General features: G+C 41.2%; 1 long non-coding RNA gene across 1 annotated transcript; it reads left to right on the top strand.

The window, feature by feature from the left end:
* Positions 1–605: 605 nt before the first annotated feature.
* LOC142072857 (uncharacterized) lies at positions 606–7771 on the top strand. Its single transcript, XR_012669460.1, has 3 exons — positions 606–688; positions 2360–2427; positions 7640–7771. It is a non-coding gene; the product is annotated as an uncharacterized LOC142072857 (long non-coding RNA).
* Positions 7772–10663: the final 2892 nt, after the last annotated feature.

A 10663-nucleotide genomic window follows, 5' to 3' on the forward strand; every position in this document is an offset into this window, starting at 1 on the left:
ACTTAACCAAATAGTATAGATTTATAAAGATAAAGACAGGATATGAACTTAAAATGAACTTAAATGTCCTGAGTAAATCTCTAAGCAATTTTTGTGTTGTTTATAGCCATGCACGCAGAGAAATACAGCTTCAATTTTGAATAACTAACAAGATTGATAAAAGCTCCCAGAATGTCAACAAAATTGTCCCCAAATCACTGAAAGATACATAGGATCACTTCTTTATACATTTGCTTTGAGTAGAACAGTACAGTACAAATCATCCTAGAAAGACAAATCAACTTCCTGTTGTTTTCTGAAAGCACTTTCCCATATCAATGTTTCATTTGCAGTTATTGCAAAGGCAGAAGCACATGCTTCATTTTACACCATGGGCCGTCCCACGGAGGAAAGTGAAACTACTCACAGTGCATAATATTAACGTATGTGTGTAAACCTTTGCAGGGCTGGAGATGTAGAGAACTAAGCATTCTCTGAAATCAAGAGGAAATTTGGAGCTCAGCATCACTCAATCATGCAAATAAAATATTGGGTCACAGGCTCAGATGGTGGAAATTGATGTAAAATGTAAATACTTCTATCAAAGTAAACAGTGCTACAGTGATTTACACCAGCAGTGGATCTAGCCAATAATACAGTAATTTGTCAGTCTTCAGAGCGTGTCTACAATTCCTTATTCCAATGTCAGGTGAGTCTACTTGATATCTCTCAGCCATGCTTCTTATGCCACTACTAGTGCTACTGCAGCTTGCTATTTATACGCAATAAGAGCTAACACAAGGAGGAGAATCACAATGTAACTCTTGTATCCCTTCAGTGCCAAATTATATTGTTATATTTTACTGACATTGTTCTATTAAACTAACAATGGGCTCTAAAATGCCTAGTAGATTTTTTTCCCCTTAAACAAAGTATCCCAAACAGATCTTGGATGTCATTTCAAAAACAGTCATTTGCCCACTGTTGTAATTTAAAGATTTTGTAATGAGAATGTGACACCCACAGCTGTGCTGGTAAAAGTTATTTCCAGGCTCTAGGGACACAAGGGAATCACTGGCAATGTATGTGACTGGTACCGCTGTGCCCCCTTAACTCTCTCCAGCCTGAGCTGTCTCTCACAATGCCTTGCTAGTGACCAGCAGAAAACCCCTCCAGGCGCTGCGATCACTCAGCACAACCGCATTTGGAGCCCCACACCCGGCTAGATTGCATGAAAGCTTCCAGAGCCGCTCGTGAATCAGACAGAGAAAGGCACCAGAGCCAAATCCCCCCAGCTCCTAGCACTGTACCTCAGGAATATACCATCTTGCGCTGCTCAAGAGGACCAGTGCAAATGTATTAATTGGTTCACCACTTCATCAATGGAAAGTGGACATACACCAGCCTTTGCAAAACCTAAGCAATTTTGCCACACACTTCATACAAACTCACTGGTAAAGGTAAACAGTAAAATAAGTGTATTGACTACAAAAGATAGATTTTAAGTAATATTAAGTAACAGGCAAAAAGTCAGAGTTAGTTACCAAAAATAAAATAAAATATAACCACACGGTCTAAACTCTCAACACTATTAGACTGGGCAACATCTAGATTAAGCAGTTGTTCTCACTCCATGCAATAATGCAGTCCATAGTATACAGATTTCAGCCTTGAAATCTGGGCCAGTCCCCACAGTTGGAGTGTTCAGGGTGTCCTTGTTGCTTGCAGTGTAGGTGGGTGAAGGAGAAAGTGCCTAGAATGTGGCTACTGTGTCTGTTTTATACCCTCAGTCCTATGTGCTTGGAAAACAAGTCCAGGCATGTCTGGGTGGGCATTGCTGAGTGTCCAGGCATAGTTGAGCAATTCCCCTGGTGTGGCCTGTGGCAAATTGCCAGCACTACTATGATGGGTCTCTCACTTTCTCTTCTTGGGTGGGGGTTCAGGGCACCATTTCTTGCCCCTGATCTGGGGTATTAACTGTCCCACTAGTGTCCTAGAGGAAGGGAGTGGAGAGGGAGGGACCCAGGCCCACCCTCTACTCCAGGTCCCAGCCCAGGGGCCCTAGGGATAGGGGTAAACACTAGAACTAGCAGTTCCTTCCCTTGGGCTACTTCCCTCTCCTGCCCTTCAGCTTGTGAGGCTTCCTGCCCTCCCTCTGCACAAACCACGTTTCCCTTTACCTAGGGTCTTGCTCTTCTTAGCCCACCGCAGCACTTCTTTAAACTCTCCTCTGCTTCCCTCCAAACTGCTCTCTGCTCCAACACCAATCCACTCTGCTTCAACAACTCCTCCTCTTGTCTGATTGAAGCAGGGGGGTTTTATCATGTGATTGGCTTCAGGTGCTTTAATTAATTTATAACAAACTTTCTTCCCTCTACAGGGAATAAGGCTCCCTTCTCACACTCTCCTGCTACCCTCTGGCTATGTTGTATCACAGGTTTCATGCAGGTGAGTCATTGAATTGTAGCTCCCTTGCTGGACAATGACTGTTGATGGGCTGTTTCACAACCCGCCCAGGTGTTGGTTATTTTCCTTGCGGTTTCCTCTGGGAAGCTAATAGCTGGCTGAATCCCCAACTTAGAATATGTTTTAGTGACAACCATACACCACAATTCTCATAACTTCATATGCCTTAATGATACACATATATGGATAAAGAAACACTTTCAGCAGATCATAACCTTTCCCCTGATACCTTATAAGGCATGCTTTATATGCAAGATCACAATCATATATAAATGAGGAATATGGCGGTTACAGGAGGCTTCCCCAAGGTACAGAATGTCACAATGTACACAAGTGTTCATTCCAGTAATTATTTTTAAATGATAATAAGACTATAATGCATGGAGGAAGATGATGCACAACATAATAACAGCTCATGATTCCATCTGTCACTATTATTCATTAACTTTTACGTTTCTAAGGGTATGTCTACACAGCAATTAGATACCCACAGTTGGCCTGAGCAGCTGACTCAGGCTTAAGGGGTTCAGACTGCAGGGCTGTTTAACTTCAGTGCAGACTTCCAGGTTTGGGCTTAAGCACGGGCTCTAGAACCCTGTGAAGTGGAAGGGTCCCAAAGCTTGGAAGTCTTCACTGCAATTAAATAGCCCTGCAGTCCAAGCCTGAGTCAGCTAGCACGGGCCAACTGTGGGCGTCTAATTGCAGTGTAGACATACCCTAAGAGCCCTCCATGTTTCTGGTGGTCACAGTCTACAGCTAACATAACAGGATTTTTCTTTGGCGACTACTGTGAGCATTTATGCTTTGGGGAATCAGTTTTCATTTTCCTTGGCTGTTACTGATGGCAATCAACAGTACAAGGATGAGTACGTGATCACCTAGAGTATATTCATGGATGGGAGTGCAATAGTAAATGCATCATTCCTGAAGGATTTGAGGCCTTATTCTGAACAGAGGAATTATTTTTCAGTCACTGAAATATTCATAAGACAGTTATAACCATTTAAAGCATCCTTCCATTATTTCTGCATGCCCCATTTCCTTTAAGCAAGGAAAATACACATGCTGATCACCTGTTCACGACAGCCAAAGAAAAAAACATTACAGTATTGTCATACATTCTGGCCACATTCTATAATCTCAGTGACAACAACATTTAAGCAACTCTCAGTCTGCTCTGAGATGGGAAACTAGGTTTAGCATGTTCCACCCTTAGCCTGTATGAGTTACAAAAGGGGTATCCAAAATAATCTTCTCTCTTCAACAGGTTTGCGTGACATAACATTAAAATGTATTCCATTGTAGTAGAGTGTTTTTAAATGACCATTTAAAAGGTTGGAGGCATAAATTCACAAAGATGCTAACTTACTGCATTTTTAGATTAGCTCCAACCGTTGTGATAAGACATATGAGTATGGCTATATCCAAGGAGAACTGGTTGTGATGTTACACCCCATATTCTTCACAGAAATATTGTTGTGATATGAATATGGCATAACTAAAATAGGTTTTATGTAAGATGGGTCATGTGAAGTATCACTGAAAAGATTATGATCAACTAAATATGTTTATCCAATTTGTATACATGTATCATTTCTGTATCTGAAGTTAGGAATATTGACTATGTAACAATTACAACTGTGTGTGTACTTGGGGAACGCCCACTAGACAGTAGGCAATCAGCCTGAACGAGCCATTTAAGAAGGACAATTGAACTTTGAAGATACTAATCTCCCACTGTCCTGAGGAGCTTCCTGGGATGTTGCTTTGACACTGATGATGTCACCTGGTACGGAGCACCGCCTTGGACACTGCTGATATTTTTCTATTGGAAACAAAGGGTTCCCACCTTATGCAAATTCTATTTAATGTTTGGGAGTAAATCAATCAGCACTCATCTCTATTGCATCCTTGTCCAAGAAAGAAAGATTACTAAAAACACCTGAAGGGAAAGGCAGGGGCTGAGTCCAGCCTGAAACAGGGGTCCAGTCTGTAAAGAGAAATAACTAGAACTCTAAGCTACAGAAGCTAAGCTACAGCTAATAGAAGCTAAGCTACAGAAACTCTGCAACCTGCCTAAAACAACATGTAGGGTGATAAATTACATTTTGTAACCTGTTTCTTGAGTGTATTAAGCTTAATTTGCGTGTTTTGTTTTATTTGCTCAGTAATCTGCTTTGTTCGGTTTGCTATCTTTTATAATCACTTAAAATGTACCTTTTGTAGTTAATAAACTTATTTTTTCTTTATTTCAGAACCCAGTTTGTGCCATTCATTCGGGGGGGGGGGGGGGGGAAAGCTGTGCATATCTCTCTTCACATTGAGGGAGAGGGTGAATTTTTATGAGCTTGCCCTGTGCAGATCTTTCTGTACAGCTCAAGACAATATTATTTTGGGTTTATACCCCAAAGGAGGTGTGCATGTGAGTGCTGGGCAATCCCCAAGCTGATTCCTCCCACACAGAGCTGATCTCAGTGTATCTGTGTCCATTTGCAGTTGGGTGTGTCCCTACCTGTGTGTGTGTGTGTGCTGGAGAAGGCTTGAGGGCCTGGTACAGCTAGGAGAGGGTGAAGAAACCTAGGCTGGCAGAACAGGCAGAACCAGTGGGACCCCAGCACATCAGGTGGCATCCCAGATTGGGGGTTCAACCCATCACACCGGTTTAGCAGCCTCAGCCATAAAGGACCTGCATAGGGCCTGGAGCCAAAAAGAAGGCGAAATTATATACAGCAGTACAGATTTATCAGACCTGCAGACTTCTGATCCTCTTAGATGGATCTGGAATGTGGACATTGCTTAAACAAGACATCAGGAAGCTGGAGGCATTTCATTTGTGTTGTCAGCAGTGACTACTGGGTATAAGATTGTTTAATTTTATCACTAATAGGGATGTATCATTGAGAGTTGGCCTCAAGGGGACTGAAAGCATCATTGGCCAACACCCACTGGGCCTTTTTTGGTCATGCTGCCCATATCACTGTACATCCCTGTACATTAAGCTCTGAAGATCAAACTTCCAGTCACTAGGGCACACTGCCTGGTCAGAGACTGATGGCAGTCACCCATGATTGACCTGGCTGCGTTAGATCAGTAATAACCCTATGGAGCTCTTCGGCTTTTGTTCCAAGCGTCTTACAGTGTGGTCATTGGCGTCCCATGCTATGGACCTTGTTTTGTTGTTATAACAACAAAGCTTTTCAGTTAGTTGCAAAAATAACTCACATGGTGAAGTAAGAACATTTTCAAGCCATGTATTTGTGATGGGTTGCCCCCTCTTAAGATGCCACCTGATTTGCTGAGAATACTCAAGGAGCTAACAGAGGACATATCTGAGCCATTAGCAACTATCTTTGAAAAGTCATGGAAGATGGGAGACATTCCAGAAGACTGGAAAAGGACAAATATTGTGCCCATCTATAAAAAGTGAAATAAGGACAACCTGGGGAATTACAGACCAGTCAGCTTAACTTCTGTACCCAGAAAGAAAATGGACCAATCAATTTGCAAACACCTAGAAGATAAAAAGGTGATAAATAATAGTCTGTATGGATTTGTCAAGAACAAATCATGTCAAACCAACCTGATAGCTTTCTTTGAGAGGGTAACAAGCTTTGTAGATGGGGAGGGGGAGTGGTAGATGTGGTATATCTTGACTTTAGTAAGGCTTTTGATACTGTCTCGCATGACCTTCTAATAAACAAAATAGGGAAATACAACCTAGATGGAGCTACTATAAGGGTATTATAAGGGTCACTAAAGAAACAGGTTACAAAATGTAATTTCTCACCCTAAATGTTGAATTAGGCAGGATGCAAAATTTCTGTAGGTCAGAGTTCTAGTTAGTTCTTCTTACAGACTGGACCCCTGTCTCAGTGTGGACTCACCCCTGCCTTTCCCTTCAGGTTAGTCTCTTTTATCCCTTCAGGTTCTTTCAGCAGTCCTTCTTGGGTAGGCCAGGGAGGAGAGTCCTGTTTGTTCTCCTCCCTACCCTTAAATAAGATTTACATAAGGCAGGAAGCCTTTTGTTTCCCAAACTTGATCTCTCCCTCTTGTGAGTGGAAAATTACTAGAAGTCCAAGATAGTGTTTAGTACCAGATGGCAAGACAACCTGACCTACTAGTGTCAGAGCTAGTCCCAGGACGACTCTCAGGAAGGAGAGAGATTAGTATCTTCACAGTCTTGTCATTTCTTCCTCCTGGGCCATCAGCTCTGTCTGACTTTTTCATTGTTATACCTAAATGACTAGTTGTGGGTGACACCCAAAGTAGCACATTTGAAACACAGATACAGGGTCAATATTCCTAACTTCAGATATGATACAGGCAATGATACAGTGATACAAATTGGATAATTACATTCAATGCATCATAACCTTTCCAATGATATCTTTCATGCACCATCTTGCATAAAGTATATCCGAGTTACATCATATCCATATCATAAGCATATTTTCATAAAGAATATGGAGTGTAATGGCACAGTATTTACCTTCAATGTGTGACAGGCTTTAGGTTCACCTACAAGAACCAGTGGGATTACCCACTTAGAATTAGGCACATGTTTAAATACCTTGACGTATCACACCTTTTATTTCCTTGTTGTATAAATCACACACTGCAAAGGCCACTGATGAAAAAGAAAGTCCGTGAAGACTACGCTTTTGTAAATGCCTTAAGCAAGGGAATCATTTACTATATTACATATCCACTTAACGCATTTATTGTGATCAGGCACAAAGAGAATAGCAAGCAGAAAAAATACTAAGCAAATTATTTGCATATCTTATAGTGTAGCTATAATTACTGAAACCAGCAGGTAAATAAAACCTATTTCTCAGTTACAGGAAACTATTCTTTTATGGAAAAGGTCTATAGAACACAATAGAAAGTGTTAGCTTTTCTATAGCATATTTTAAAAGCATACTATAGACCTTAATACAAAATAGTACGCTTGCTATAGAATTAGGTTAGACAACCCTATAGATGGTATCATTTTTGAGTAACATTCGGCAGGTTTTTAATTATTTTCTATAGAAAAGTTTTCATTCCAATTAAATTCTACAGGATTTCCCCCACAGGGTTATTCAGAAAATGGCAGACTTCACATGGGTAAACACAGAGACCCAATACCCACCAGATTGCCTATAATCACACCAATCAGCTCAAATGTGTTTTTTATTATCATCATGCATAGCACCAAGTAGCAGCAGCTGACAGCATCAGCAGGCAGCCAGACCATGTAACTGTGAAAGATTCATTGATATTGGGAATGCAGCTGAGAATCCTGGGAGAGATAAACCATAACCAGAGGTAAATCTGGCGGGATGAGGAAAAAAGAACACTCGCCTGCCTCAGAAGTGAGTATTACACCACTTATACAATGTCTATTAGTGCTGTAAGCGAGGTTTCAATTCCCATGCATGCCTGACAGCCATGGAATGGTGTTTTCATTAATGCAGAGTATAATTACCCTGATCTGAACACTCCTCCTGAAGCACCTGGTGTCAGCCACTGTTGGAGACAGGATACTAGGCTAGAAAGACAATTGGTGTGACCTACTATGACAGTTCTTATGTCCTTAAGCAGCACCACATCACAAGACAGAAGTCCCTTACACCCACATGCATTATCAACTTCTTTCTTCATCCTAATCAAAAGTGAGTCATACACTCTACCTGTCACCAGCCCAACCTACATAATCTGTAAGGCGAAACACCACCATTCAACCCTAGATCCAATATTTGCCGCACTCCCATTTGTGGAATTAAATCTCTCTCTAGTTGACAGGATGCTTTTACCACCAAATAACTGAATCAAAAGAAAAGATATGTAGCGAGTGACAAGCAAAAATAAATTTAAAAAATGGGACCCAAATGAAAGCAGTAAAAGAAGTAAGAAAGAGCTGAATAAGCCCTGATACATATTAGTCTGATTTTTAGACAGCACTTTTTGTTTTCACAGAAGGTAGGAATACAGGCAGCTAAATAATTCTAACCATTAATCTAATGCCTCCATATAAGGCAGTCAAGTTTTGTTAATAGCTTTTATACTACACTTAACTTTCAATTTGTTGAAATGTCAATCTGGGAGGATTTGTTGGAAGCCAAGGAGGTGAAATGACTCCAGCAATTACCAGCAATAATGGATTACTGCATTTGACAAACCTGTAAACTAAAAATGCTTTTCTTTTCATTAGGGGAATGAGCATTAGAGAAAACAATGCCCCAGTGACTAAATATCGGAGAAGCAAGTCATTCCTAATACCTATGGAAAATTTACACAGCAGTCTTTCTGAAAGCCTGTGAAATAATCCCCCAACGTGCCTTGGTTAAAACAACTGGTCCACACAACTCCTTTATAAAAAAGATTTCATTCTTTGCCCATGGGATTGTCTTTACGTACAGCTGGGTAAACAATTCACAAAGAATAAACCCGATTCATTTTACCTCTTCCTGTTCATGAATTGTCTATGAGTAGATGACAAGCTTCTAGAAGGTTTTCATTAGCTCATATCATTGTGTGAATAAGCTTGAATTAGCTCTTTTCTGAGCAGCTGGCTGGAAGGATTCAATATTTGAGATTATGCAGCCTGAGCAAAAACTGTTACAATCAGTTTTTGGTGTGATTATTATTTATTTGCATTACAATAGTGCCTAGAAGCCTCTGCCAAGCTGAGGCCTAATCATGCTAGATAGATGCTTTACAGCTATATAGTGACAGTCCCCCCCACCCCACCCCAAAAACAGTACAAATTCAGAATTTGTTTTCTGAAAATATTCTACAATATTCCCTTAAAATGTTGATCACGGGGCAGCATTCCTATCAATAAGCTCATTTGCTAGATTCGAGTCACAGAAAGTTAACACAAGAGAGTGGCGCAAAAACAGTCCAAGCAAATTTGTTTAAAAATGTAAACAGATACATACAGAAGTGGAGTGTGGGGCGGGGTTGTTTGCCTTGTTGGTTTATTCTCACTCTCATCTGTATTTGCCATCACTGAGCTCCAGTCTTTAATAGCCTCACTAGCCTTGCTTAAAACTAATAGGATTCAGTGCTGAGACTGCTGGATATCAAGATATACCAAAAAGCTTTACTTATTTCTAAATCACAAATTGATAGACATGCTTGGTTACAGATATGGTAATTTCCTGGACAAACCTTACTGAATAAAGTTAAACCTTACTGATATTAAGTTTAAGTATCTTAGGAGTTCATTGTATTAAAAATGCAAATATTTATGTATGATTGTGGGATTCTTTGCACGGCTTCATTTGTGCTAGGGCTTGCTGGGGCTGACCCCAGCAACTCTAGGTTTGGCAGTTCATAGCCCTGGCACTTCTGGGCTCCCAAAAAGAGCCAGCAGCAGAGCAGCCTTCAAAGCTGGGTACCCACCCAGAAACCACTACTCTCCAGCTGCTTTGCCAGGGCGTAATTTGTGCCAGGGCTTAGCCCCAGCGCCTCTTTCATTACAGATTAAGCACTGATCATATGTAACATCTCTAGAGGGGAGACCTGACTAATGTAAACCCTGGGAAGTGTTATGAGCTTCAAAGGACTATTCGAAACAATGTGGACTTTTAAAGTTAAGGGGGGTTCCCAGGAAATCTCGAGGGGAAAGTGTATGCAAACACAACTCCTTCAGTTATGCAAAAGCCCAGCCTTTGGATGCGATGCCCAGAGGAGAAACCCATTGTCTGTGAATTATCTATTCCCAGATCAAAGACTCAGGCTGTATAAAGGAGGAACTAAACTTTTCATGAATGTTCTTGTTCTGATCTAACAGCTGCCATAACTTTGTAACCATAGAAAAACCCATGTAGGGTTTGTTCACCAGCCAGAGCCTTTGCTGGAGTTAGGGTGATCTCTGGTAAGCCTACTAACATGCATGTAGGTTATTTTATTGTTTTTAATATGTTTTTACCTTAGGAATAAATGTGCTTGCTTAGAAAGAGTGGTGTAGTAGCTTAACTGTGAGCAGTTATACTGTTTATAGTCTCTGAGGAAGGCAGGCAAAGCGGGCCTGCTGATGCAGTCTGACTTGCTGTTGAATTCACAGTGTAGGCAGGGAACTGTGCAGCCTGGAAATACCCCAATCAGGGGTAGGGAGAGACGTGACTACACCCAAAAGAAGTGACTGCTGGGGCTCCAGAAGACTAAGAGTGGGTGGCCTTGGTGGCCCACACAGGGGGAATACAGCTGCAGTTGCCCTGAACTATGA

The sequence above is a fragment of the Caretta caretta genome, chromosome 7 (assembly GCF_965140235.1).
Source record: "Caretta caretta isolate rCarCar2 chromosome 7, rCarCar1.hap1, whole genome shotgun sequence".
NCBI lineage: Eukaryota > Metazoa > Chordata > Testudines > Cheloniidae > Caretta > Caretta caretta.